At 43.0% G+C, this 26,003-nt stretch overlaps 1 long non-coding RNA gene across 1 annotated transcript; it reads right to left on the bottom strand.

The window, feature by feature from the left end:
* Positions 1-967: 967 nt before the first annotated feature.
* LOC310895453 lies at positions 968-25,116 on the bottom strand. Its single transcript, XR_014580701.1, has 3 exons — positions 24,992-25,116; positions 14,391-14,973; positions 968-3,511 (listed from the first exon to the last, which is right to left on the bottom strand). It is a non-coding gene; the product is annotated as an uncharacterized lncRNA (long non-coding RNA).
* Positions 25,117-26,003: the final 887 nt, after the last annotated feature.

The raw sequence follows: 26,003 nt of genomic DNA, 5'->3' as shown, positions 1-26,003 counted from the left end.
AGCAGGTTAGTGTTGGTTTACACTCCAATTTTGTCAATAATAATCAGGAAAAGGAGGGATTAATGGCTCACCCTCATAATCTAATCATACCAATGCTATCCACTAACCTGGGCAATGCAAAATCATATCTGTTATGTCAGCTTGCATAAGCAATGATTTTCCAAATCCACAGTTAACATTTAGATGATGTTGCCTATGTGTTGGCACCCGTGTTTCATCTACCATTTGCTGCAGGAACACTTTTATGTATAGCAATGTGCAAACAATTCAGGGTTAATATCACGGAGGGGATAAACTATGAACATGAACAAAAGAAGGATAAGTTTACACAACTGAGCTGCGGGTGGACAACAGATGTTCATGCCATAGAGAGAAATAAATTTAGAAAAGAGCTTGTGATGCAGATGGGTTCAAGTCAATTTGCCTAGGAAAGACTTGTAGAAATGAGCATTTATGCAACTAGCAAAGCTCTACAGTAAGTATGGTAACACCCCACAGGGGCAAAATCCACAGTAAGAGATTTCCATATTGCACAGCTACTCTGGTGGTCCACTGATCACACTCGCCTTAGAAGCACTGACAAATACCATGCATTGATATTTTATCACCCAGGCTCTCAAACCTTGTCTGGTGTATGGAGCAGAAGCTGCAAATGCAATGGTAACACTGGCAGCTGCTGCTGGCACCCTGTCTGTGGACTGGTCAACATTTACATGGTGGTGGCAGTGGCACAACAACAGGAGGTTTCTCGAGCAGTATTATCCCAGCAGTCTACCTCCAGACTCTCTATTTTCCTTACTGCAAGTGTTCATAGGGTTGTTCCCCCCCCCCCCTTTTTTTTTTTCTTTCAATTTTTATACTTTAATTGAACTAGCATTTAACCTAACTTCCCCCGAAGTTGTTGGGTAGAAGACAGGTCTTTTGGCTCTGGCTGGAGATAATACTTTGACCACTGTGGAGAGGAAGTGTGCATTGAGCCTGACATCTGTCTGAGCTTGTAGCCCTCTGTTTGTCTTAGCCAGGAAATACAGCCCAATTTCTGTGCTGCTGTGGTCTAACTGACAAGCTGATTTCTCAAGCCCCTTCGTAAGTCTTGATGCTAACATCCTTCTTTCTCAGGGACCTTTCTTACAAATATATGTGATATTGCAATTCTGAGGCTGGTGCTGTAAAACGATAGTGGTTCTTTTTCTGATCTTTTTGTCCCATTTTTTAAAACAACGACAGCAACAGGAATGTGGGCCACAGCATGCATTGCTGCTGCTACTCCTTTTACTGACACAGAAACCAGAAAATGGCTGGAGTTAAATGGCACCATACTCAAAATCTGACCACCCAGATGACCTCAGGCCTCTGAGAACCGCTGCCATCCACACATCGAGAGAGGAATTAATGAAGTAGTAGGAAACAAATGCATGCATACATCATATTGTACTGGATTACATTAGTGCATAAATTGCCCGAGTGACCTCACTGAGCATTCGTGTGATGAGAACACCCTTGTGAAGTTACAGCTGTTTTGAACTATTAAGTGTTCATAAGCCAGACATGATTTTCCTGCAATGCTGCTGCTAAATGAGCGGCTATGTATTGCATTAGCATTCCCAGATGCCCTCCCTCAGCTTAAGAAGCCTGGGGGTAAAAAGACAGGAAGGCTCTGGGATGCACTTCTGTGTCTGAGAACGATGGCGCAAATCACCCTAATTGTTTGTTAGATGAACAATGATCACTAATTAACGTTGTTAAAATGTCATCAATGATCACTAATTAACATTGCTAAAATTTGTTAACAAAGGAAATTTAACAATATCTTAATTAGGAAGGATTTCTAATTTGCGATATAGAGCACATTAGACAAACAAGGCACAACTCTCCCTTTGTTTTTCAGCTCTGCAGCAGGAGAGATTACATGATATGACACAACGCCGTCTGCATTCGCCGTTTATCATTCTACGTCCTCTACGCAACTCTGCTGTATAATTACAGCTGGGGCTAATTTTACCTGTGTTATTGTTTGCCTTGTAATTTAGAGAGAATGGGCCGTGTTGACGCTACGTGATGCAGTCTGGGGCAATCAGCTGGCTCTTTGCCACAGGACTACCATTCACATGCTCCTGCAATGAAGCGTGTGCATTGCGAAATAAAAAGAACCTTTCAGTGTTTTAATTTACTTAATGATATGGTGCAAGGGTAGCAGCTTTCTTCAGGTTTTCTTTTTCTAAGTGTAATTTATCAGCCGCTAACCTTTCAGGACTGTGTTCTGCTTCAAAGCTGCTGCACATTGTTGGGAAAAGTCCCCTCCTATTATCTGTTACTTAATTATTAAAAAGCTTCTACTCTGTTTTCATAAATTATCTATGTATCAGGGAGGTTGGCATATGAGGAAGAAAGACGTGCATACACACATGCATACAGGCTTGGGGAGATTGCAAAGTTAATTATTCCTAATAGAAAATTAACAGCAGTAATAATAAGAAAACCTGAAGAGATTTCATGCAATGCTGGAGTCAGACACCAAAAAGATTTTGAGAACTTTCATAGCAAATTATCTTTAAACGTAGCAGGGTGAAATTGGGACACTTGTCTATGTTATGCTCTGCCTAGCAGATTGTTCCAAGAGACTGACGCCGGCCTCGAAGGGAACGCAGTTATCATGTAATGCCCAAATGTACATCTAGGAGACTCCTGATAGCCCATCAGAGGGAACTTTTTTTGCCTATTTGTTTCAGTGGAACCGATATACAAACCCTGCTTATAAGGGAATACAGCCTGGTGGTTAAGGCTCTGCTCATTTTCATATGTAGGAATAAAAGATTTCCTGCTTTAGCACAGACTTGCCAGTCTGGTCTGAGCTCTAATTCCATATGTTGTGTGGCAATCATCTGCTTGGGGTGATGGATCACCTTTCCTTTTCTCCATTTTTTTTGTGTTCCTGTGTGTTTTCATCCTCTAGAACCCTTCTTTCTAAAGACTGGAAAGATTGGGGTTTAGGTTTGCATGAAAATGGTCTTTTGGCTCCTGCCTTCTCCCCAAACATACTCAGCTCCTCTTCTTCCCCAAAGCAACCCGACGAGAGCAAGAGATACAACTTTTCTTAAAAGCCACTTCTCACATTCAGATTGACCTGGAAGGCTGGGAAAAAGTGTTTGTTTCCTTGCAGATCCTTCTGCATTCACCCTGGTGTTCATCTTCAGATGCAGGATGTGCCACTGATGCTGAGGGTCACGTGAGATGTTTTGGGGAGGAGAAGGCTCCTTCAGCCCCTCTGCAAACACATGCAGATGTGAGGGTGTCTTGCTTCTTGTGCCAGCAAATGCTTTCACACTCAAAATGCAATAACTCCTTTCCCCTGAGACAAGCTTACAGCCTGATGGTTGGAGCACCTTTGTGGAAAATTACAGATTTCCCCCAGACGCAAGGGAAGTCAAACTTTGGACACTCCCCTTTGCTTTCCTTGCAGGTGTCTGGAGTTGCTTAGAAGGCTTCCGGTCCCATGATTTGTTTTCAGGTTCTGTTTTAGGAAGAGAAAAAAAAAGAAAAAAGAAAAAGAAAAAAAAAGTTAAAATATGATTCACTGTATTTTTCTCTTTTAATTCCCTGCTTGCTTAGGGAATAAAAGCATCAAAAGTAATTATTCTCAAGATCTTGTCTTGTCTTCCAAAAGCATTATTTGAAATCCAATAACACACATTTTCTTAGGAATGACATTGTTTGGATTAAGTTATGTAGGGTTGCTTTGTCCCTTCTATCTATGCTTATTGCACTCTTATGAAGTGCATTGCCTTAGTGCAGTACTTCATGAAGCCATTCTGGTATTTGTTCTCAGTTAGGTTTTCTAAAAAAGACCCTGCCTTTTTTGACCATTGCTAAAGTTGTTAAAGCCTGATGTACTTTTTTTTTCTGGAAATTTCATTTATTCAGACTTGGTTGACCATGTAAGTACTGAAAGCAGTATGTATTGGTGCCTTAACTGGGCCTCAGATTTTTTTTTTTTCCCTAAAGAATATAATTGCAAGCTCTGTTCGTGAATTATCCTGTTTGCCAGCTCATCCTTTTCTGCTTCAGACATCACAATTACATTCTGAAGTTCACCTAAAATGATATTACAACATTTTAAGCTTGCTGTAATTAAAACAGACCTTTACAAATTAGACCACGTGTGTATTGTTTTTAACTCCTAACAGATTCACCACCCACTAGTGTTTATCTCAGAACACTCTACCTGGTTTCTAAAGCTCTCCTCTAACTCCTTGTATTTTGCTGTGTGACTTCCCGTTTACTTCTGCCTCTTTCACGTGCCCCTCATTGTGTTCAGCAGCTGGGACTGTCACCTCTCTTGTATACATGATGGAAATGCTAATCTCTCCAATTTAACGTGCTGTCTTTATTTAAATAGACTCTAAGATCCTTCTTTTCCTCACTATTATTATTATTATTATTATTTTCCAAATGGGAGGTGTGTCAGGTGTTAAGCGTTCAGGAGAAAGTCCTTCTTTGCCCTTGTGTCATGATCCCGTTTCACCAGTCTGTTCATACCTAGCCTCCCTTGGCTACAGATATCAAAACCAACAGGGAAAAGCTGCCTTGATGAAATAGTCCCGCCCTTCTCCTCCAACTATCCTGTTACCTGTGCCTTAAGCTTGTCATAGAAATGAAGGGAAAATTTAGCAAAAATTGAAACAATTATTTTGTATGAAAAAATATAATGTATGAAATATATTATCAGTATAATCTTTGAAGGGATATTTGAAAGTGGTTTGAAATTAGACTTTTCTTGCTACACTTTGAATATATAAATATGTATATAATTAGTATGTCAAATTGAGTTACTTTTTTCCAAAATATTTTATATAAAGTTATTCCAATTCCTGTACATCACAGATGAAGCTTAGTGTTGGCCCTTAATCTGATGCTACATTAACTACAACACACAAATGCACACAGAGGTATCTATGAATGTCATGCTGATTTTTCCAGAAATCTTCTGTAGAGACGGGATGGGTTCACAGTAGCTGCATGATTAACTTTCTGCAATATAGCCTTGCTTTTGGTTTACAAATGAACCATTCTATATCCAGGATATTACTTTCCCTTGAATTTTAGTGACCTAAAATACATCTGAAGTACGTAAGTGCACAAAGCAGCAGTCTCTGAGAGTAGGCATCCTTGGTCTGTTCAGAGGTAAAGAACTGATGCACTACATACACAAACCAAGCACTGTTTTATACACCATAACCAAAAATGCATAAGACAGTTCAGATTCTTAAGGAAATAGGTAAATATATAGAGAGATACATTAATTTAACAAGTAACTACTGTAGCTTTCAGTTTTCTCTGCCCCTGTCCAAACAGGGAGGGAAATGGGAAAACCACAAGGGATCTTTTTTTCTTCCCATATTGCCAGCGTTTCCAGGAATTTCAAATAATTACAGTCTACCAGGAAGAGGTAGGTGAGGGCTCTGGGTAAAGGTGGGTTGTACTCAGTAGGGATGTGATTAGCATACAACAGTCCTTCAGTGCCAATGCACACCTTCTTAAGAGAACTCCCCAGCAGCAAAACCATCATTAGCAAACTTACTTCAAGAGAAAAAAAATGGGAATATATTTCAGCCCCTTTCACCAAAAACTCTAATACCCCAAAGCATACTTATATGCATAGATACGTATTGAAATAAAAGCTAGCATGAAGGCAAAGGTTAATTATGAGATGATGAAACTACATAGAAAAAGTAAAATAGTAATAATATACCTGAAAAAAAAATAGTTCATGCACAAGTTGCAGACAGATGAGAAAGATACAACTTAAAATAATGGAAGGTGGTGTAGGTTGGCAATAAAGGATCGTCAGGGTCATCATCAGGCACAGATGGTAAAGGAACAGGGAGGCAAAAGGGATTTTGGTGCAACAGGTTGAAATCCACTTGAAGCAGGAAAAGAAACAGTGAAAGCCAATGGGTTCTTTAAAAAACAATCACATGAAATTAATGACTTCATTTTTGTTTATACATTTCTTGATGAACTGCAACAACCTTTAGTAATCTTTGTTTTCAAGCTTTAGTTCATGTTCAGGTCTATTTCTAAGACAAATGAAATTAGTTATATGCCTTCTCCAGCAATTTAGAAAGATTTTTAACTGTTAACTGTCATTCCACATTTTTATCACCCTCTCTCTTTTTTTCCTCAGGTCTCCTTCAGTGCGTTCAGCTCCACGTAATTCTCTTGAATACTTGTCTCTTTTGTTTTATCAGATGCAGCTCTCCATCAAAGCCTCGCTGTTTGAGCTACAACTTCATCTTTTTCCTCAGACCCTTTGGAGCTGCGAGCGTACCCCTTCCATACTGCTTTCCAAACACCATTAATTGTCTTGGTAGTTATCAAGTCCCACACAGCAAGAATGTTTTCCAAGACGTGTCAGATGTTGAAACTCTTCCAAAACTCACTCAACCTGTGACTTATTTGCTTTGCCCATCACTCCAAGTAATCGCATCAATGTTTGTCATAAATAAAACATTTTAGAGTTAGCAATTGCTCTTTGGGTGCGTGGTTGTGTAACTGAGGTGGTGGTGGAGAAAAAGCAACTTGGACATTCAGGTGCAGATCAGCTGGGTGAGATGGATGGGCAAATAAGTGTGTTACCAAGGACGGGCAAAGCTTTTAAATGCCAGCTTACTTGCATGACAATACTGTTCAACTTCATGGCTAAAGTTGTTTGCTAACCAGTTTTGGTAACACTGGAAATCTCCTGTGCCTTTTTCTTTGAAAGCTAGTGAGCACATGGCCTTCAAACCCTTGGGTTTTGCGAGTACCTGCAACATCACTCCACATCAGCTGGGCTGTGTTTTGCAGCCTTGAATCCTGGTGCTTACTTCTGCCTTGAAGAAATAAAGGTTCTCGGTGATGTATGTTTCCAGAAGGGCTCTCCTTTGGCTGCATTGACTAGCTGCTGCTGTGTGTAGCACTGTTGCGTAAATTTTCAATGATTTCTGCCAAATAGTACCAGAATACAGTGGGACACAGCTCTGATTCCCATCCTCCATCTGCACTGAGCACATTTTTTGATCAACACCTCCTCACATGGCCAGTTATCTTCACAGATAAACCACTTGTGTTTTGTGCTGGTTTTAGTGACTCTGCATTTCTGTTTATTGATCTTAGGCTAGATTTATCCACTTATACACACAACCAAGAGCTGATGCAGATTCACCATTTGCCCGTGTTCATTGTATTCCCATCTTTGTTTCTAAGGATAATAGCTTTCTTGGACTTTTTAGATATATAAAAGCAGCTGAAACACATTTTTCAGTGCCACTGGACTTTTAGGGTTATTGTATGCTGAAAGACCATGAAGGAAAAGAAATCTCCTAGACTACACAAGCACATGATTTGAACGCCTTCAGCTCTGACAAATTCACATTTTACCCACCATCCATCTTGCACTGCAGCCAAAGTACTTCGTGTAAACTGACATGCTATTGCAATTGTTTGCATTTTCTGTTTTGTTCATTGTTTGGTTGTTTTTCTCCTAAACCACTTCTAAATCCTAGTCAATGCTTGTGAATTTGGTAACAGGGTGGGAAGGGAAAGGAGCTTAAAAAGTAAATTGTGTAGGTGTGAAAACAGCAATGTGGAGGCTTTTCTTTTGGAGGGACTTCTTTAAGAGCTGCAGAGATGTGAGTGAGGCACTGGGTTTGCTGAGCATGCAGCTCCTGTGTGCTGTTAGGATGGGTTGCTGAATGTGCAGGTTAAATCAAGGGACAAAGTGGAGAGGGTGCAATAGGAAGTGTTACTGCCTCATTTCCCTGGCCAGCTGGAAAGGCCCAGTTGAGTGCTGTGAGCAAGCTGATGGTTGCCTTTCCAGAATGGCATTGCCAGGAGAACACACTAATTTTGCTATGGCACATTGCAAAACCCTAAGCTGAGGTTGGGGAACTTGCACATTATATTGCATTGTACTCCTGGCCAGGGTTGCTTTGTTGACAGAGCACCCCCTTAATCCCATGGTCTTGTGTCACAACCCTGTAAAATTAAACCCCAAATAGAGCCCTTTCCTGTGTCAAGTCTTCTCCCCAAACCAATCAAGAAATAAACCTAATGGCAAGCTTGTGTGAAGGGGTCGTCTTCTCTACTTGATTCTGATCCCTATAAATCAACTCAAGTTTGACTTCTTAGTGGAAGGTGGAAGCGAACCTTGGAAGATTACTATTGATGCTATTAGAAAAAATACCTGAATTCTTAATAACCATAACCAAAACAACCATTTTCTGATGATTCAGCAACCTGTCCACAGGGGACAATTTATAGGTGTTCTTTTGAAAAAAAAAAAGCAAGGTAGAGTCACAGAAGAAATACTACTTAGAAAAATAATATATGTCTCTTGCATTTTACATGTTGAAAAGGTTTGACTGTAAATTCAATTTTTGACATTCATCCCAGAGCCACTTTAAAGGCAACCCACAGATTCAACAGGGAGACAGTAAACACTAAATCATAATTACCTCATAAAAGGGGAGCCTGTTTCTCTGAATGCCTGAGATCTGATTTTGCTTTGCAAAAATAACATAAATCTATTGTTCTACCCGGTTTTATTTAAGGCCAATTAGTGCTTGTATTAAAAAGAAAAAGAAAGAAAAACAGAAACAACACCTTCCAAACTTTACTGTCATTTGTCTAGATATGAAACCCTGATTCTCTGCTCTCATTAAGGAGCTGTTCATTAGAGGACAGCATGTTCCGTGAGAGCTGAGGTCTTACATTAACAGTGAACTATGGAAAATCTCTCCCATTTGGCAGCCCACATTAACATTTCTTCAGCAAAGGGATTTCTTTTTAATGTGATCTAGTGCTGTATGCGTTACTGTACAGAAGAAAAAATATTTTTCAACACAATCTTGACTTGGTTTTAATATCCCACTGGGTGACATCTGACACTGTACTGAGAGAATAACACCTCTCTGGGTAATCTTTCCAACAGAGCCTGAAAATGAGCAGTCTGTGCCATTAATATGGCCAATGTAATTAGCAGAGCAGTATGACTGATCTTTTTTTTTTTTTTTTTTTTTTAAATCAACATTTCCTAAAGCTATTTCTCCAACTGAAGTGACTCTAGCCTGTGGAGCCAGGGAAAGCTAAACTTGAGTGCGCCTGAATAGGTCGCAGTTTTGAAGCACAGGTAGGGAGATCAAAGATAACGTAGCTGCCTGCCTTGGACATGATTTCTGAATAAAGCTCATTATGCCGTTACCAAGAATTTGAAACAATTGTTTCTAGGTGAAATCAGGTGAAATTAGTCACGCCACAATAATATTTCAAGGCAAAGAAGCTTTTTTTTTTTTTTTAATTAGGAAAAAACTAAAAAGAAATTGATTTGTTGTTCTTTGTCAGCATTGAGCCAAAACTGTGGGGGAAGAGTGTTCTGTATGTTCAGTGTTCATGCTGTACGTTCAAATATGCTGGGACTCCATTTTTGACTAGTTTTGATACAATCACATAATTTTCACACCTCTCTTCATTCTGCTTGTGTAGGAAGGGCTTCTCTCCTTGCAGGTGAGCATGCAGCCAGAGAGACCAGTCACAGCTTTATCTCATCCCCCTGTAGAAGTCACCAGAGACACCTTTGGGAAGGGCTGATACCCACCAACATATGGTACCACTGCAAAGCAGGCAGATGGCCTGAGTTCCTGAGAAGGGTTTGCCAATTGGCAGAGCCAGTGCTAGTGCAGCATCCCCAGAGGGTGGCAGACACCTGGGACCCCAGTGGTGTGCCAGGAAACAGGACAGAGGCAGGCAGGGCAATGACTGCAGCATAGGCAGGGCTGTGCTGGAGAGAGGAATTGTTGAGGAAGATGATGGCTGTTGGCCCATGGAGAGCTGGACCTGGCTGGTGCCTGTTCTTACCTCCTGGGAGAATAAAGAACTGGCAGCTGCACATCCTGGGGTGTTGAAACCACACCAGCTCTCTGATAAGAACATAGTCCCATTTTCTTACAAAATCCAGATGTGGTGGTGGTGGTGGTGGTGGGGTCCTCTCCCTTCAAATAATACCCAAGCCCCTGGGGTTTACACTGACCTTCCACGTGCAGTGTAGTTGATTCAGAACTGTTGGGTCTGTATTAAGAAATACTAAGGCACAAAGTTCTTTTTGAAACATAGCTTACAAGAGACAATGAACTCATCCAAATGAATGCAAATGTCTCAACTCAAAAGTAGCCTACCACTGCAAAAGACACAGGTGCTAAGAAAAACCTGATAAACAGCTGATACTTTGCTCATAGTTACTGTATCTTTCAGCTGGCAGAAGTGGTCATAAATACACTCTACTTTGTGCGTACCTAGGGCAGAGAGGCAAAAGGGGCAACATCATTAGGACTCTGCTGATCATTAGGTCTCAGCACTGTTCTCCAGGAGTATTATCTCAAGACATCTGATCTAGCTGTACTGAATAACCCTGGGAAAATAAAAGCTCAGAAAAGGAAAACATCAGTGGTTGAAAACAGTTGCATACAAGATGTATTAAAAAAGTAGGCTGGATTTGGCACTGGCATAATAAAAAGGAAGTTTTAGTGTACCACTGAGAGCAAATAGACAGCAATGAAAAAGCCCTTGGCCCTTTGGAGTTAAGGGCCTTATGGCAGCAAGGTCTGGTGGGTCCAGGGTGGGATCAGCAGGAATGAGGTCCTGAGGTATGATGGACTAATCCCAGATGCAAAGTCAAGGGAGGTGTTTCCCCTGAATTCCCACTAGTGGGTGGATTTGGATCTAATTCTGGTTCTACTTTTGATTTGGTAAGGAAATCCATTCAACCACTCTGTAAAATGAGTGTTATTCTTGTCACATGCAACCTTTAGACAAGCTTTAATGGAATTCCTCATATGTTAGCAAGTTCTTTGTCTCATGAAGACAGACTGCACAGACTTTAATCTCCAATCTTCTGTTATGCAAGGTGTGGTTTCTATCCAGTTCTGGATGAAGAGTACAGAAGGAAAACAGTCTGTCTGCTTTGATCCTTGATTATTGCAACTCTTGGCCCAAGATGGTTTCCCAGAAAACAAGAGTATTACAATTAGGCTGAAATTAACTTTTCTACCTATCTGTCAAAAATAAGTAATAATTAAAAAGTTTGTGCAAAGTTTAATTACCTTAATTCAACAATGGTGCAATAAAGCAAGTTACATTTAAGTCATACTAAATGCCATATTCCTAATTTTCCTCCTTTAACATTCCTTAAAAGAGTGCAGCAGGGAGGGAATACTCTTATCATTTTCCTCAGGACCTTTATAAATCTTTATCAGCTAATGTTTTAATGTTTATCAGTTAATTATAGATCTTTATCCATTTAATCTTTAAAAATTAACCATTCCAAATGCAAAAAGTATTACCACATATTCAAACTACTGAGCATTAATATGTAAAATTCCCCCCAAATGTTTATTTTTAATATTTTAATTTTTAAAAAAATAGTATATTAGCAAACACCATCAACATCTTATCTGCTCACATGATGGCATCACGCTGTGATTAAAGCCCTTGATTTGAAACAGCCAAGGGACTGGCAGCAGCCTTAGAGCTGTCATCCTGGGACTGAAGGCTTTCATGGGGAGGGAAGGCGAGAAGGAAGGGTGAAGAGTGGAGGAAGTACACGTCTTTGAAGAAAGAAAACAACGTCATCAAGTAAAATAAAAAAGGCTGTGCAAATACATACTTAGCATCAGAGGAAGAAAACATGCTTTCCTGTATTCATGCATAGGAGATGTGACTGAACAGTGAGTAATGACTTAATGAGCCTAAGCAAAAAAAGTTCCAGACCTGTAAAAAATATTATTCCTAACAAATATGAACAATTGAAATTGACCTTCCCTGGTCACTAAGATACAGGTGAGAAGAAACCCAGACTGCCCACATCGATGTACGTAACACCTTCCTTCAGAAGGCCCTGCACAGGAGAAAATGCCATCAGCATGTTAGCTGGTGGGCAGGTGTTTGCCTACATATAGAGAGAGTGGTCTTTGCTTTTTAACATGAAAAAGCAGATAAAGATCATCAGATTATATGCCAATTCAGGGTGAAAGGAATCCAGGAGACCTCTAGACTAAGCACTTGCTCAAGCAGGGCCAGCTGTGGGATCAGACTGGGCACTGCCTCCTCCTTCCTCCACCTGCCCCTGGAGGACCATCCGGGGGGAAGTATGTTGCCCACCACAGATGATAATACAGGAGTCAGCTTAAAGGCCTGCAAATAACGTCTCAGTAACATTTATTTGGAGGATTCATGCAGTGTAGTTACTGAAGTTTAATCAAAGCGGTAGCTAATTATTTCACTGCTGACCACAGCATAAGCCTCCTGGAAGCCTTATCCATTGAAATTGAGCATCTTATGAACTAGAAGATGCTACCCCCACTGGTGTATCTCTGCTCTCTCTGATAGATTTTTACAGAATTGTACTTACTTCAAGTTTAAATTATTTCAGCCAATTAAGTTCCATGAGTTGTCTTTCAATGGTAAGTTCTCCCAGAATTAAATTGATTTTTCTATCACTTCAGTTGCTAGAGGTCATAATCAGGATTGATAACCGTTCTACTAGACACTGCACAACTTCCAAGAGTTATCCTGTCTGGAGATCTGTGCAATCCACACTTTTATTTATTTTATCTAACATAAACAGCCATGCTAGAGACCATGAAGAGAGTGCCAGGTACTGAGCAGGTTTGTTGCAAAGCCAGCATGGTACGTTGCTTGATTCAGCAGTGTGATGAACACCAGGAGCATCTTCATTTGCTGAGGGAGGACCCCTCTGTACTAATATAGGGCAAAAGAATCACAAGCTGCTGGAGTACAATATACCGATGTAATTAGCTCGCTTGTAGGTGGCCCCTTGATTTCACTAATTGCTGCCAGTGATACCCTCTGGCAGCTCACCCAGAAGGGAGCAGCCACCAAGGCAAATCCCCAGGCCCTGTCCCTGCTGGCCCCAGCCAAGTGGCAGCATCCTGCCCTCCCACTCCTCTGTGGGGCTGGCAGAGCCAGCGTGACCCCCACTGTCCCCACAGCCCCTGCATCCCCTCCCAGCCACGCTGGTCCAGCAGGCATCCTTCCCCCACTCCTTCCCCGTCCCTGGGTGAGGCTGACAGCCCAGGCACGCTGCCAGCAGCCCAGGCACGGTTACGGTCACACATGCTGGAAGTTGAGAGAAAGCTTGTGGAATTTATTTTATTTTGGGAGGTGGGAGAGGGGGGGAGGGGGACTGGAAGGCTTTTAAGCAGTCAAGGCCTCTGACAGAACAGGATTGAAAGCTATGCACCATATTCCATATAATTCAAGGCTGGACTGCATGCATGTGTTATTAGTTCTCAAAACCATTGTGTACAGCAATTTCTCCATCCCCAGTGAGCTTTTCTGGCTGCGAAGCCAAAGGAATAGTTGGTACCAGGCCAACGGAGTTTAGGAATTTTTCCTGAAGAAGGGAGGGAGGGAGGGAGGAAGTGGGGGGGAATGTGGGGCACAAAGCAAGAAGGGCTCTTCTTTGAGTGCACAACAGCCTCTGCTGATGTTTCCTAAAGTTTCCAGGGTCTTACGCCCCCAAACTCTCTCACTTCCCCTCTCTCCAGATCAGGGACAAATTCCCATGTGGTCTGTGGTGTCCATCCCTTGCCTCCCAGGGACAGCTATTGCATGGCCACAGGACAGCGGCAGCCAGGGATGCTCTGACAGACTCACGGGGTCCTCACAGATCAGGAGAAATCCGTTACCACAGCTTTGACAGATGTCTTACACTCATCTCTGGAGCTTAGGAGGGAGGTGAGGGAAGAGGAAAAAGGAGGAGGAGGAAAGCTGAAAGCCTTTTCAAAGACTATTGAAACTGAGGCTTTTTTTTTTTTTTTTGCTTTTTTTTTTAAGCAAGCAAGAAATTAAGATGGGGAAAATACTTTAAAAAAAAAAAAAAAGTTTATAAATTTGTAGCTTCACTTTAACCACAGCTTTATTTCTCTGTCTGTCTCACACCATGTTTCCATTATTGTCAGGAGAATGAACTGCATGCATGCCAAATCAGGTCATTCACAAATATAGAACGAACGTCTGTCATTACAGATTTACCACTCCGACTACAGCATATTCCTTCTGTCTATAAAAATCCCAATCCATTAGCAGGGCAAGCTCTCTACATGTCAGCCCTTTAACACCCTGTGCACCTCAACAAACAGGAGGTACTGCCTTCCTTCAATAGGCGAGCCTATGCATTTGTTTAAAAATTATGGCAGGATGTGTGGGTCATGTCCATCAGCTCTATGACAAAATCAAATTTCTTCACATGGATATTTACAGCAGGATGAATCGTGGGTGAGCTCTGCACAAATTCGGGGTAAGGCCCACAGCCAGAGGCACCACCACCCTCTCACCTTCCTTGGAGATGACGTAAGGTCTCCAGACCATCAGGTCTCTCTGCTTTAGCCTCAGAGCAGCTGGTGCGTGGAGCAGCACATGTCAACCTAGGCATTAGGTGCTTCCCTCTACCCGTTCAGCTTCAAGATGCACTGTCTAAATACAGTCTTGCAAACAGCTCTGCCATCATACAGAACTTCAAAATGACCCCGGGGATTCTTCAAAACGAATCATCACCTCTGTGCAGGAGCTGATGTTCACTGTGAAACACTGGCAGTCAGTCAAGGACCAAATTCATGCTGGACAAAGCAAGATTTTCATGTGGGGAACTTAGGCAGGGAGAGACTAAAGTCCAAATTTCCAGACTTCTTAGGAACTTGACCTGTATCTTGCTGAAATGCCCTTATCTTGTTGAATACATGTTTTTTTTTTTTTTTTCCAATTCATACAGGAAATCTGAATTGGAGCCCATCTTCCAAGATGTCCTGGTGAATAAACAGGTCTCTCCTCTCTGATCACACCAAATTCTCACAGCGATGCCTTAGTGCAAAGTACTTGCTCTCTATATTGGAGCACACAAATGGTCTTTCAACAAGTACCCTAGTTAGAGAAAACAAATACAGACATTAATAAAAAGGGGCAATGCATTATTTTGTCCAGGAAATAAAATAATTCACACACACAAAAATAATAATCATGATAAAAAATGGATGCGTATACAAACCTGTGCTGCAGAGGCAGTGCCGTGTGTCATACATCTAGTTTGAAATCCAAATTTAAACTTGAAAACCTCCATGGATTTATTTACCATCATGGAGAGCAATTAGGCTTTCTCCAATGGACAAAGGATTGCTGTTAGACTGTCACAAATGCTAGTATTCACAGTTCAAACAGCACAGTGGATAAAGCACCTGTTTAAAGCACCACAGTTAAACCTTTGTGCATTTATAGTTTTATTTTTGAGCTTCAAGGGATTTTTCATTTTTAAAAGGAAAAAGAAGAAAGCAAGAAGCCTGGGTAAAGTGTGCATTTACTGATGACAATGCAGCTGACAATGTACAAGATTCCTGTTAAAGCTAAGCCTCTCTACAAATCACTTATAATCTAATAGGCAGATGTGCAGAATACTGAAGGGGAAGGGGGTGAGCAGAGGACTCAAGAATTTACTAAGTTTGTTCCATTTCCTGAGGAAATTGCAGGAGAGCTGACTCTTTAACAGGGATTAAAAAGGAAAGAACAGTAGCATGGCAACTAAGGAGGGAGGCAAATACTGCCCCTGGAGAGAGCATTACAGGAAAAGGCAAGGGGAAGGCAAACAGCCGCACTGTTCCCCGGGTAGTGACACTGTGTACAGCCATGTGTGACATGGCCTGAAAAAGGCCTTTGGTTCTCCTTCTCCCCTTTAGTTCCTGAATGTCAGGAATTAACAGCATGGTTGCTCACAGTCATGCTGCTCTCCCACCAGCTGATTCATAGAGAGCGATGGGTTTCATGGCAGGGCATATTTCATAGGTCCCTACACATGGACACGGTAACCTCCATGAACACAGACCATGAAGCAGCCACAGCTCTAGATTCAATGCTCAGTGCTGGGGAGAGGAGAGGAGGGCAGAAAAGTTGTAGCAATGTGCCCCAGCAGGATTCATTGTTTTTTCCATCCTGATGCTTGCCAGAGGAGAAGAACTCCAATACAAACACTTCGTAGAAATGAAATTAATAAACCTCCTTAAATATAATAAGGTCGTATAATAAAGACACCTCAACTGAAGAATTCAAAGGCTGCTCTGTGTTCCGGGGGAGAAATACAACTACAAGGTTATGAGTGAAGGACAAAACTGTCAGATGAATCGTTGTAAGTCTTGATTTTGCACTTCCACACCAATGCTACTCTGACATGAAAAGCTTTGGAAAGCCACTAAACTTTAGATTGCTTATCATTATCCAGGTGTGGTTGTCTCACCCTGATGGGCAGCTAAACATCAAAACTGCTTTCTCACTCCCTCTCCTCAAGGAAAATAGGGAGAAAACACAATGGAAAGGGCTCAAGGGTTGAGATAAGAACAGGGAGATCACTCACCAATTATCATCACAGGTGAAACAGACTCAGCAGAGGGAGATTAATGTAATTTATTGCCTATCACTAGCAGACTAGAGCAGTGAGAAACTAAAAGCGAACTAAGAACACCTTTCCCCCATCCACCTTCTTCTACATTAACACACACACACACACACCCCCGAGAGGTGCAGGGGAACGAGGACTGGGGTCTGCGGTCAGTCCCTGAGGCTTCGTCTCCGCCGCTCCCTCACGGTCCCTCTCTGCCCCTGCTCCCCGTGGGGTCCCTCCCACGGGATGCCGTCCTTCCTGAACTGAGCCTGCGGGGGCTGCCCACAGGCAGCAGCTCTTCAACAACTGCTCCCACACGGCTCCGTACCACGGGGTCCATCCCCCAGGAGCAAACTGCTCCAGCACGGGTCTCCCACGGGCGGCAGCTCCCCCCAGACCCCTGCTCCTGCGTGGGCTCCTCTCCACGGGCTGCAGCTCCGGCCCGGGGCCTGCTCCTGCGGGGGCTCTCCATGGGCCGCAGCCTCCTCCAGGCCACATCCACCTGCTCCACCGGGGGCTCCTCCACGGGGGGGCTGCAGCGTGGAGATCTGCTCCGTGTGGGACCCATGGGCTGCAGGGGGACAGCCTGCTCCACCAGGGGCCTCTCCACAGGCCGCAGGGGAACTGCTGCTGCGTGCCTGGAGCGCCTCCTGCCCTCCTGCTGCGCTGACCCTGGGGGCTGCAGGGCTGGTTCTCAGTCCTCGCTCTCCAGGCTGCTGTTGTGTGGCAGTTCTTCCCTTTCTTAAATCTGCTCTCACAGAGGCACTACTGGTGTCACTGATGTACTCAGCTCTGGCCAGTTGCAGGTCCCTTTTGGAGCTAGCTGGAGCTGGCTCTCATCTGACATGGGGCAGCTTCTGGACTCTTCCCAGAGCCTCTCTGCAATCCCCCCTGCCACCCTCCCCCACTACCAATACCTTGCCATCTAAACCCAATACACCCTGTTAAACAACAAAGTAGGGTAAACAATACTAGTAAGCTATTTAAGCCAGCCAGCTGCAGCAGTCTAAGGCTTATGAACATAAACAAGCCCCTAAACCAACTGTAGGAGCTGTTCCACCAAGATAAATGGGTGCTGCCTACAGCTCATGACAGATGGTTTTAGAGCAGGTCCGGCATGTGGTATCTACACAGCATCTTGTAGAATATGAGAAGCAAGTTCTCTTATACGCAGTTTGCTCCAGCTGAAGATTTTATCACCACATCATCTTCTGATCCCCAAAGGTGAAAACAAATCAGTGTCCCATTTCCCCCTAAGTCGCAGTGACACACTTCCTCAGAAAGACAGGAGTGGATGGTGAAAGTCTAAATTCTTTTTCTTTATCAGGCATAGATGTTTTGGTTAACTTCCAAATACCCCTGCCTAAGAGCTGCCTCTCAGTCTAGCATAGTCTCCCACTCTTCATTCTGTCCCTCAGTGATGCCATTAAGGGTCTTTCCCCATGCCCCAAGGCCATGCAAGTAACTTTGTTGCAGGTTACAAATAGAGAGGGGACAAAAGTGGAGAATATGTCTGTATGTTAAACTCACACCACCTGGCCGGTCTTCCTTGACACGGTTCTGAAAGGACAGTTTCTAGCAGTGGGTGTCTTTGCAGCACCCTCAGAGGATGCCCAGAAAAGCAATATTTTGTGCTGGGGCAATGGGATGTGTGTTTGCTAGGGACAGGAAAGAAGATGCCCAGCTCATTTCAGATGCTAATGATGTTCACCCAGTATTAGACCAGGTCAGCAATGAACTTCTGACCTAGAAGGGAAAGACTCTGCAGCCTGTTTTCAATCCCCTGAGCTGCTCAATCCCATGATAATGTCATTTCTGAAACAGCGCCAATGGAGCATAAAGCAGCAGGCAGGACAGAAGGCATCAAATGCTAATAGCCACTCCTTCGCAGAAGAAAGAGACTAAGCCCTGGCTTTGAAAAGCACTCAGCCCCCGCATGCTAAAAAGAGGTATGCCAGAGAGCTCTACCCTAGTGTGTGCCAGAGGACGTGGGATAGCAAATGCACGTGTACCTGTGAATATGCTTTTTCCGAGTGCATGAGGAAACCGTTTGTTCCCAGGATTTCAGAGGCACAATTAAACCAGACCTTTATTTCAAGGGCACTGCCAAATAAGTGGCTTGTTTGAACTCGACTCAATCAGGAATTGAAAACAAGGAAAAGAAAACAGGAGTAAGAGACCGGATGAGGCTCTGCAAGAGAATTGAAGTCTGACAGATTTATGGAAACCTTGTTTCCATATGGATCAGTACAGTTGCCTCCAGAACTCCAGAGGCAGCAATCAATGAACACAATGCTAGCTCCGGCGGATGTCTGCATGTTTAAAAAAATACGTATATGTATTTTTACATAGAGGCTAAGTAAATAGAAGTGAAGATCTCCAGTGGCTTCCTTGCTCATTTGCCACAGCAGGCATCCCATGCTGGGGGACATGGGACCCTGTTCTGATGTACAGCTGTGCTGGTGGGAGGAATCAAAAGAGTGGGCTGATTTACTGAGTTATGAGACAGGGACATAGTGTGCATGAAAATGAAAGGAAATGTAACCGGACAGGCAGAGAGCACAAGGCGATGGGGGGCGGGTGGGAAAAGGCAGCGTCATTAGGTCTGCAGTTGTACAGTTACAAAGTCAAATGGATTTACACTGCAGGCTAGGAGAACTCTTGTTTTGCTGCTGCGTAAGTACCAAACGAGCTGTAACTCTACAGCACTTAAACACCTGGTAGTGATTGGAGTCATGAAACACTACTGTCTCCATAAATCACTCTGCGTGTGTGCGTACACACACATATGTACATCTGAGAACTGTTGGTCTTCAGCAAAGAACTGCGATGAGGATAAATTTGAGAGTGGAACAAATTCTGATGACGTCGGTGGTGTAATACTGAGAACAAAGCTGAAAAGAGTCATGGTGTTCTTCTCTGTCAACCACGCTTGGAGGGATAAACTGCAGCCAAAAATGGGCATGGCCTGCACTCTTCCTTCAATTGCCCTTTTCTGAATCCAGCATCTGCACGCATCAAAGAGGAAGGAAATTACATTTCTACTGTCTGGACTGCTGAGTAGAGGAAAAATCTGCAATTGAAGCAGAAGATTAAAAAAAAAAAAAAAAGTGGAACTGATAATTTCCAAGTAGTGTAAGAAATCAAGTTTTAGAGAAATGCTTCATCTTTACAGGGAAAAGCCATTTCTCCTTTAGCTGGGTCTTAACCATGCCACCATTCCCCACCCTTGGCATCTGGCCATCCTGCAGAAGAGGAAGTGCTGTGTCTTCCAAGAACACTTCCTCCTCCTGATTAATTCAACAGTTCATCCATGGCTTTCCCTAGAGTTTTTCCACAGAAGCAGCCAAGTTACCCTCAGTGATAACCTACTACACCCGGGCTCCATACAGATTGGAAGTCGGGTATCCACAGCCGAGTTAGACAAGTAAGCAAATCTGACAGTAAACGAAGCACAGGGAATGATGCACATAACACAAAACATACACTAAGTAAGAAGGCACCCGGGCATACATTTGTTTTGCATAATGCATTCAAGCTGTTACAAAATGCAAACCAAACCAAATGAATCTGACCAATCAATATCAATATCTCTGGCCAGTGACGGAGATCTTAAAAGCTGTGACCCTTCCCTTGCCCAGTACTGGTGAGCAAATTTCAGTGGCAGCTGAAGGGGAGACAAAAGCTGAGAGGGACATACTGAACACAGTGCTGTCCCTCAAGAAAAAAGCAGAGGGTCTAATGCAAGGCCAATGCTTAGAGATGGAGTTATGGCAGCCAACATGAGATACGCTGGTTTCCACAGGAGGTATTTTACATACTTTAAGGTAACAGATGTCCAACAGATAACAGAGTTTGAGACTTCAGAGAGGTAGGATGAACTTCTTTAGGTATAGGGAAACTATCTAGCACCCACAGACCTTATTTTTTTTTACCATGAGAAAAAATGGGAATAGTTGCAATTCCCTTCCTCAAAAGCATGTCGTGAAAATGATACACTATAAATTGGGATATGATTCTGGTTATGGGGGCCATAATGATAACCAGGAATAAGAGATAGGCAGGCACCCAATATATCTCTCTAGCCTATATAAATGTATCCCTGATGGCAATGATCATGAATAACTTACGAACTGTCAATGCATTTGCTCTATGAAAATACCATGAGTTTGCCTCACCATAACCTTCCAAAGTCAATATTCATGGGCAGCATGGATCTTCCAGTTCCTAATGGAGAAATTAGCTTGTAGGTGCATATATGACAGGGAGAGAATTTAAAGTATGGGGAAAGAAAAATAGGGATTCCCACCTGTATTTCAACTGAAAGAAGAAACTTAGATTCCTTATATTGAATTGCCTTATGCGGTGCTGCAAGATGCAGCATTGTAACTGTTCTGAAAGTGGATCATGCTAAATGTGTGACAGCAACACATGCATATAAACACATATAGTGACAAGAGAAAAATAATCCATATTTTTGAAGTATCTCCCTTCCTTGCCTCCACAATTACATTTACATATGGTGGTTTTGCATCCATCCAACTCAAACATTTGCAAATGGGGTGGACCCTAAGGCTCTAAGATAACCCGAGTGGAACAAAAACATATGAAAGCACATGCAAATGCTATGGTAAGTAGCATATGTTTTAGATACTGCTGAGGTCATATGTTGATATGAACTAACACAAACCTCTGCTTTTTATCATAGACTACACTCGCTACACATAGGTAATCTATATAAAAATATGGTGTGGTTTAGATCCCTATGAAACGCATGTCATTTGCACATGGCAAGTATTCAGAGAGAGCGAAGGTTAAAGACAGAACATACGTGAAATCACTGCCACAAAATTATTTTCTCTTTGTAGCAGCCTCACCTACTTTCCCTTCATCTGACAGAGCACATCAGGTTCTGCTACCCTTGTAATGTTCCAGTTGTTTTTAAAAACGCGTTATTTACTTACTAACAACTGGCTATAGGGAGACCACATTTTTCCTTGAAGCCTGGGAATGTTAAAGATGGGGGCAAATCACAAAACAGGGAGCTGCAACCCAGTGCTATCTAAGGGAGGGAGGAAATGCAACTTCATGAAAGCAGCATCATTTCCTCGCTCAGGGCTGCAACTCGCCTGCATCACTGTGTGTATGCAGTTCAGTTCAGTCAGTGGAACTTGCTCAGGTCTAACAAACAGAATTTGACAGACTTTTGCTTCAAGAAGGATTTTTTTCTTTGCATGCTGCAGAATATCACCCAAATAACTTGAGTCGATTGCAAGCAGAATTTAAATTCCAGATCCAAACAGCTCCAGCCTCCGTAGATATTTGAGCCTAGCTCCAAATCTTTTATACTAGTCTGTGCTATAGTCAGAGTAGTACAGTGAAATGGAATCACTCGATTTGTATGGAGCCCTATTCCACTGGAAGAAGACGTTCTGCAAAATCAAAATGTTTTTAAGAATCAAATAATCATTTGAAATGACAATTAGGAAGAAACACAAGAAAATATGTGACAGCCTCCAAAGAAGCCGTTTAGACATTTTTGAGTAATCTGTGGTCTTCAGACACCTTGAACATTCTTTGCGAAGGACCTTGTGTTTCTTGGGTTTTCTTGCTCTGCAGAACAACACTAAACCTCAAAATCCTTAGTGAAACACCATATGCATCTTCTAGCCACTTCTAAGAGAAGAGTGAGTAAAATACTGCAATGAACAACTTTGTGTACACTTGTATAATATACAAAACTCTTGGAACAGAACAAAATAAATTAATGTGACACTACTGGAATTGAATGAAAGATCTTTCACTGCTTTGAAGTTAGTAAGAGGTTATATGCATTTTTTAGCTGAGGTTATGTTACATGAAGCCATATTTAAGCATTAATTCAAATACTCATTTTTCATTTAGGAGGGATGGACATAGGCCTCCTGAAGCAATATTCAGAACACCAGTTTTCCAAAATATCATGCTCAAATGATTCCAATTGCACTTTGCTAACCCCTACTATTCAAGCAGTCCAGCTTACATACAGATGTGCAGCATAAGTGACAGCATTTTAGACTGCTTTCAAAATCCTTTAAAAAATACACACAGGATTCAGCTTAAGCTGTAATGTTTGCTTACTGTTTTCCAATCAGCTCTTCAAAACTGCTTTTTTTTTTATTCAATGAATGGGCAGGGACAGATCCTCAGCTAGTGTTAAACAGCACCCTTTTTTTTTTGGTCTTCAGTCAGTTTCACTTTTTTGGCACCCCAGAATGGTTCCAGAGGAGGCACAAGCCCATGTATTGGCAATTTAAGCCTATTGACAGTAGAGTCTGCTTTTCTTAGTTGCTTTTTGCAGACTCTTTCGAAGCAGTCCACAGAGCCTCTAGGGACTGACAGACCACAGAGTGAAAACCACATTTCAGTAGAGTAGCACCAATTTACAGCAGATTAAAACCCCAGGTTTTAAAGCTGGCCAATGGCAACCAAATTAAATAGCTGAACAGGAAGCGCTGCAAGAGAATTGCACAGCCAGCATACGGTGGGCTTTGCCCAGCTCAGGTTTATGTTGGAAGGGTGAAATGTTGTTCCACCCCTCTTCTTGCCTGGGGCAATAAAGAGTTCCTGCAAAATTGAAGCTCTAATTTAAAACAAATTTGAGGCATAGCCATTTCTGGCTCTCACTAATGCCTACGATCTCCAACAGAGTTGCAAAGAACAGCCCAATACAGGTAATGGTCTTAGGTTTATGGCACTTCGTGCTGTGAAGGCAGCCTTTGAAGACATGAGCCAGAGCATGCCACAGTGCTGAGGCTGCACAAGAGCAATGAAATGACAGTGGTGTCCAGAGCAAAGCAGGAGACCCTTTCAGTGCCCTAAAGCTTCAGAAAAGTCATCTGCAGTGTTTGCTGATGAGTTCATGTCTTGTCAGGGACATAGGTATGGGATCCACATTTTGCTCTCCCCTCTGTTTTTCTGTGCTCAGCCTCACAGGCTGAGGTCTAGTCTACCACATCGCTGTTACCTTACAGCTTTTTCTTGTTACCAGTTTTGGCAGTCCCCCTCTGATCCTGGCCAAATCCTATGGCCAGGTCTAGTTTCACAGCATCAGTCTCTGTGTCTGTCTTTCTTTTCACAGTGGCAGGGGGGCTAGCAAGGCTAATTCTGTGGGGCTGGCTTCTTAATTATTTGTTTTAACCCTCATCCTTCCTTCTTTATGACTGGCTCTGGCTCCAGCCTGGCATTTGGGGCTCCAAACTTATGTTTGCTTACACTTGACTGCTTGTGGAGGTGCATGATCAATCTTCGTGGAGGGCCTGAAGTACCCAAAGGGAAACACAAATGAAAAAGAAGCTATAGCAGAAAAAAATCACAGGAGAAATGGAAAAGGTGAAGCATCTTTGGAGGAGGGAGATTTAGCTGCAAGAAAGGTAAAAGACATTGTTAGAGGGAGTAGAGCAGCAGCTGTTGCAGAATTGAAGCCTGCCCTGTCCAGAAGGGAGAGGTTTGATGGGATGGGGAAGGAGACATTTGGGTAGGGAGGAAGTGGAGAGGTGGGAGAGGTAATCTGACAAGGGACAGAGGGGATCTGTGAAGAATCAGTGCTAATTAATAGGAAATGATGGACAGGGAGGGATGGTGTGTGTGCGTGTGTGGTAGGGGCACATTGTGCTCATGCCTGAGCAAATGGCACATGAGAGGGGAGAAAAGTACAAGGCTGCACATGCCAAAATGTGCAGCTGAGGCTGAGCCACCTTGGTGCAGCTCTGCTCATGGGGAAGTCCTATCTATCTCGAGCAGAAGTCAACCACCAGCTTCCCTGAAAAAGCTGACAGCCCTCCCAGCCCTGTGCAGTGGATTTCTTGTAGAAGGATTTCTTAGTAATAGCACAAATTCAGGAGACAAATATCTCACCATTATTCTAGCATTTTTCACACCCAAGAGGATCTTTAGCTGTGGACTGACAGTGGCATGGACTCTCGCTTTTTGATTAATCTTTTATACCATCTGCTCTCCCTCCACCTATCCATCATCTCGCAGCCCTAGTGATGATTACTTCAGAGTGCAAATCACCTAACATCATTCTGGCTGATAAATTATATATGAAGGACAGGACATGGTGAGTAAGACTGAACCCAGCGACATCAGTTTAAGTCTAAGGATAAGTGTGGGTGCTAAGATACCCTAATGCTTGGCACAGTTGAGAACAGGCAGGTTAGATTAGATGGACGGGCTCCAGTGGAGCTAGTCCACGTTTACACAGGTGTAAGTGAGATCAGAATTGGCCTTCAGACTGTGGAAAAACTTCACCAGTTTATGAAAGGAAATTTCATACACACGGAAAACAGCCTATCCTTAATTAATCACATGGAAAATACTAAAAATATGGACAAACCAGCAACATTGGCAGCTTCTCTACGCTAGTATCATCTCTGAGGTATACACCTGCTTGGCAACTACTGGTGTTGGTTAATCAACTGGCTATCTGGGGAAAAAGGATATAATTTGTTTTGTTTTGTTTTTTTCCCTTACCTGCATTAATGACAAAAACGTGTGAAAGGACAGCTTCAGCTGAACCGCACACCGAGGCAGGGAATTGCTGCAACAAGCGCTGAGGATGCTCCTCGTACGGCAGTGCACGGACTCCACAGGCATTGTGGGCTTTCGTCTAGAAGGTGATGACAATAACAGGAGATATTTTGCTGTGGTTTTTTATCTGCTTGCCATCACTCAGTTGCCAAACTCAGAGGTAAAGGATGGAAGTGGAGGGAACAGACCAGTTGCTCTTCCTCTAGGAGGGCAATCGGAGTCGGGGACTGAAAGAGCTTGTTACCACTGCTAATGCCTCTGGTTCTGCACCAAGCCACAGGCAATCTTGACAAAGCCTGCCAGGATGTCTCTCCTCTTGATTTGTGTGTTCTCCACATGTCAAGGTTAACCTTTACTTTGTTTTAAATACTTTCTAACCTTTTTTCCTCCTTTAGAAATAACCTACAGAGAGGAAAACCAATTACGGAGGCAGAGAATTACCATTAAAGGATTCCCCAGAGACATGAAGTAAAGCACACTCCCTCCTGTCTCCACCTGCAGCTGACTCTTGAGGATGGTGGAAGGGCTGACCAAGGGCAGACAACCCATTACACACTGTAGGGAGCCAGGCAACAGCATGACAGTGCGAGGCCACTGCCGGCTTCCAGCCTGCTGTGTGCAGGTGGCTGGGCTGGCCCCTGCGTCGCTGTCTGTGCATGGCTGGCTGAGCCAGTCGGTAATTCAGGAGGTTTTCAGACTCTGTGTTGATTCTATTGTCTTAAGCAGAACCTACAAGTAGGGCAAAGCAACACAGCTTTGCTACCTAACCCATGAACCACAGCCATGTGTTGTAGCTGATCACAAACCTCCTGACCCACTGGAAAAACAGCTTGTGCAAAATGTTACAGCACATTTTCCTACCAACATCGGCTAGGGGGAGCAACCAAACCCGCCAGCCAGTCTGTAAAGTCACATGCTGTAAAATATCTAATCAAATCTGACGTTAACAAGAGGA

The sequence above is a fragment of the Anser anser genome, assembly GCF_964211835.1.
Source record: "Anser anser genome assembly, chromosome: 2".
Classification (NCBI taxonomy): domain Eukaryota; kingdom Metazoa; phylum Chordata; class Aves; order Anseriformes; family Anatidae; genus Anser; species Anser anser.
Note: the sequence above shows the minus strand (reverse complement) of the source record. Positions and strands in the feature narration are given on the sequence as shown.